Raw genomic sequence first — 5,390 nt, 5'->3', positions numbered from 1 at the left:
ATTTCCATTCACCAAAAATATATGTATAACTTTATTTACACTATGCAAGCCCGGTGCTTTCCTTAACGGAAGAACCAAACAGTTTTACATCGGGTCAGCGTTACTAGAACCATAATAAGCAATGCCAATGTTTATGTAACACCCCGGCCCCTCGGACCGCTGGTGACTACTCTTGGAGACTGTAGACTAGCCCCACAAACCAACACAAGTCTTTCCAGCGCACTTTGGCCTCACTCGTGCGCACCCGGAAATATTTCCTAGGAGGTCACCCATCCTAAGATTGCTCCCCACCAAGCACGCTTAACTGTGGAGTTCTTAGCAAATGGGCTCCCTAGAAAAGAAGATGCACCTTGTTGATATGTGTAGTCTATCAATCCTTTTTCAAGCTAAATCTGGGGTATTACAGTTTAGAAACGTTGCTGCAGAGTACAAAGCCATCGGTGCATCCATCCAGTGAATAAAAGGAGCAGGTCCATTGCCGTGTGAACCTATTTTGAATATAACCTCGTCTAACGACTCCTGGGATAGATACAAACTTAGGTATTGCTCTCTGTTCATTTGCATTTCCATACACATAGCACGTCTTAACAGAGGCCATGCTTCCTCGGCTCCCAGCTCTGTGACGGCAATAGCTCTAAATCCATAGTTACCATCACCTAACACATCAATCCAGTCAAACAAGTAAGGTGGAAGAATGAATGGGATGTCATTAGGCCATGGACCTGCTGCATCATCTGCAATAATTGAAAATAAAGTTAATAAGATGAAGTTGTAACAAATAAAGTAAATAATGAAAAGGATAGTCATGTACCGGAAAAATTGAAACTAAACTTAATTCCTATTGATGATTGCGTATCTCGACCACTGGATCTCCCGCGGGATAAAGATCTAGAGCCTCGACCACGAGAAGATGATCTGCTATATTCAAATGCACTTTTATTTCTTCTCATGGTTTTACTTGTGCTTGGTTTTCCCTCATGGTTTTACTTGTGCTTGGTTTTCCCTTTCTAGGTGGACTTGCGTAAGGCTCAAGTATTTCGGTTCCATCAGGGTGCAGTTCATACTCAAGTACCTGAGACATTCGGCGTATAACTGCACGTATCAGATTTTAGAACTTTATCGACCAGAGATTGAAAGAGTTCTTTGTCATTGGCGTTGGCAAATCGTACTCCTTCGTTTGTCTCGTCTCCTACCTCTGTGTACCTCAAAGTGCTCTAGAATTGATGAATGTCATCCACATACAAAGCTCCGTGTGAACTGATATATATATATATATATATACATATATATATATATATATATATATACATATATATATATATATATATATACATATATATATATATATATACATATATATATATATATATACATATATATATATATATATACATATATATATATATATATATATATATATATATATATATATATATATATATATATATATATATATACATACATATATATATATATATATATATATATATATATATATATATATATATATATATATATACATATATATATATATATATATATATATATATATATATATATATATATATATATATATATATATATATATACATATATATATATATATATATACATACATATATATATATATATACATATATATATATATACATATATATATATATATATATATATATATATATATATATATATATATATATATATATATATATATATATATATATATATATATATATATATATATATATATAAATACATATATATATATATATATATATATATATATATATATATATATATATATATATAAATACATATATATATATATATATATATATATATATATATATATATATATTTATATATATATATATATATATATATATATATATATTTATATATTTATATATATTTATATAAATATATATATATATATATATATATATATATATATATATATATATATATATATATATATATAATATATATATATATATATATATATCACACGGCAATCCATGTGTGTGTTGAAGTACACAACCGCATTTGTTTAATACAAAATCACCAAATTCTAACATACGGTTATACTCAAGCTGGAGCTACTCCAAGGCATAGATAGGTATGTGGCGATATAAAGGTCTAAAGAAATGATGTCGCATCGACCTTGCTACAAAATTCATGGATTCCTGTAGCGCTTGTCGGATCCTGGCTTGTTGATTTGTAATTTGTGCGTGTGCCCTTTTAAACAGGGTATCGAATGAGCTATTACCGCTACTAAGGCAAATACTTGAACGACGAGTGTTGGCTTTCAACTCTGCTGGTAGTCTGGTTACCCATGTGCAAACAATCATTCGTCCATGCACGCACAAATTTCTCTCTAAGTGGAATCCATGTTCCAGCCAGATACCGAACGATCTTTCTGTTCCTAACCGACCACGTATTCACGATTGCTTGCGATCTCTGTTCAAATTCGCTGATAGTAGAACTTTCAACCAAGGGGTTCCATCTACTTGTCCTGAATATTTTGTAACAACTCGACTTACCGTTGACTGGGTAAACAAGGTCATCATTGGGTTCGTTTCCCAAGAAACTGAAATCACACTTCCAAAACTCAAGCAAAGGGGTCACAAGCTCTTCAACGTGACTAACTCAGCTAAATTCCAAAACCAACATCTAACTATTACACAAGATAATCATACAATTCTCTACAAGTTCGATATAACCAGCATAGCCAAAACAAATTTACATTTATCCAAAATTCCTAATACAAATTTATAATTCCTAAGTACTCAGCTCAATTAACATCCTTGGAAACTCTATTCACCTCCGCTAATCCATTATTCCCGACTGGTTCCGATCTGTAGACAAGCTAAAAGGATGGAAACAACAGGGAATCAGACTAAACTAAATGAGAAGTAACAATCCAAAACAAAAAAACACAGTAATTCAAATCATAGGTTTAAAAGCAACATCAGTTCCCTAGATCTATGTGCGCACAGGGAGTTTAGTTTGAGAGGTGCCCCATAGCTCTAAGGCTATGTCGCTCTCGGGTGAAGCTAGTCAATATCTCAATGACAATTCGCTTCAAAAACAGGGAGCAGGGAACAATGTTCCTCAACTTCGTCAATGACCAGCTCGCAAGCCCGATCCATTGACCATATCGTAATATCAGCATAAACATTCACAACAACATTTGTCTCAACAATTTCCAATCTCAAAAGAGCTTTAGTAAAAAGTTTATTTTCAAGAAAGTAGTCTGATCAGACCCTTTAAGGGACTGCTACTACTCACCAACAAGACGCTTCAAAGAGCCGTGATCGATTTGCAGCTATCAACTAGAAAGGTTACTCGATGACGTCGCCTCCTGAAGCATAACAAACATAACATCACAACAAAGCTTTCGATACTACAAACTTGGATCATATAGCTTATTGTATCTCCTCCTAAGACCGCAGCTTAACCAGGAGTTATGCTAGCATTCTAACCTTTAAAATCTCACAGTCGATTCAAGAATATCAATTACCCAATACTTTCTTATAGACAACCATGTTCCACCAATTTCGTAAATTAAATGTCCATCCATCTCATACTTACATATCAAGATTCACAAGGATTTAAGGTTACACCAAGACCCTTAATCTATTAGAATGTATTTGATTAAACACATAGGTCATTGTTCTTCCTACAATCAACAAGTCTCAACAAAATCTAATACTTCATCCAAAAATATTTAATTATCCAATTAATTTCCATATCTCTTAATCCCAAATTAGGAATTAAATCCCGTAATGGTTTTAGGACACCTCTTACTAAAACAGGCATAACTCACTCATAAGGAAACCAAATGAGACGATTTAAGTGGCTACGCGACCATTACTCAGAGCTCTACTATTCTTATTAAGACACTAAAACCCAGAAATAATTAGAACGATCCCAAAATAGCCAAAATAGAAGGTTCATTATGGATTTTCAAGACAGCCTGCTAGTATTTCAGTATTTTGAACATAACTCTCTCATATAAACTCATTTTGGAGCGATTTAAGTGCCCATGCGATCGCGACTCGAAGCTCTACAAATCTCATTAAGACACCAGAACCTAAAAACAATCAAAACTGACCCGAAAATGGCCAAAACAGAATGCTCAATTTTTGAGCTAAAATTTTAATATCCAAATACTAAATTTATACTAGAAACCAAATAAGCAATTCTAATCAACACTAAAAACAACTCAATTACTAATTAAATCCATATACTCATCTTAAATTCAAGTTGATACCCAAATTAAATCTACGACCCAAATTGAATCCACAAATACTAAACTACTTTAAATAATTAATCAGCAAAACCTTTTTACCTGGGAAGACGTCACGAATAACTGCAGAAAAACCTTCATCTCGATCGATTACAATGACGCTAGGAGTCTGAGCTGTGCCGAAAATATCTCTCAATCCCTGCAACACCCAAGAATACAACATAGCCGCCTCATCTCGCATCAAACAAAACGCAACCAAGAAGTTGTGATTGGTTGGCGTCATTCCGATCACTTCGCACAGTGGCCACTTTTGTTTATTCGTTTTATACGTTGTATCTATCAACACAACATAGGGCCACGTACGTATCATTTGAATAGAGATGGGATTTGCAACTAATAATCTGCACAATTTCCCTTCGCTATCCAAGTCTGTCCAGACCACATAATTAAGTTCTATGGCCATATGAAGATTGTGTTGAAGGGGAGTCCTACCCTCCATTTCTTCTCTCCTAATTGATTGTCTAATATTATATATCTGATTCATACTAGTATAAAAACCAGAAAAATTTTCTCTAATAGAATTCATAATAAAAGCCGGTTGCTTGCCGGTTGCACTAAGTTGTCGTAGTTGCTCCCGAATATCTACATTGATCCTATTGACCCTTACATGACCGTCTCTGTACACTAAGAATGGGTGGTTATGTCTTCCTTTTTCACCAGGAGACACCCTTACCGTCCAAGGTCTTTGTCCTAGTTTACGACTACTTGCTATAATCAAAAATTTACACCCGCAACTTCTACTTTTGGAACCAGGTCGGACAGCGTTATCTAGATTCTGTAAATCACCCCTAATATTACCATAGCGGTGACACCTTAAATAAACAATAATTCTAGAACATCCTTCTTTTTTTTATAAGAAGCACATGTAAATTGAAAACCAATTGTTATTAATATGGCATCGGCCTAACTATGTAATTCATCTAAGGAAACAAATTCTCTATCCGTAACAAAGCTACCGGAGTAATCTACGTTGTCTCCGAAGTTTTCAAACTCCTGCGAATTTCAAATAAAATAAATATAAATTAATTACATTAATAATGAAAATATAAATAATAATAATAACAAAACTTTATAAAAA

The sequence above is a fragment of the Amaranthus tricolor genome, chromosome 7, assembly GCF_026212465.1.
Source record: "Amaranthus tricolor cultivar Red isolate AtriRed21 chromosome 7, ASM2621246v1, whole genome shotgun sequence".
In the NCBI taxonomy this organism is placed as follows: domain Eukaryota; kingdom Viridiplantae; phylum Streptophyta; class Magnoliopsida; order Caryophyllales; family Amaranthaceae; genus Amaranthus; species Amaranthus tricolor.
Note: the sequence above shows the minus strand (reverse complement) of the source record.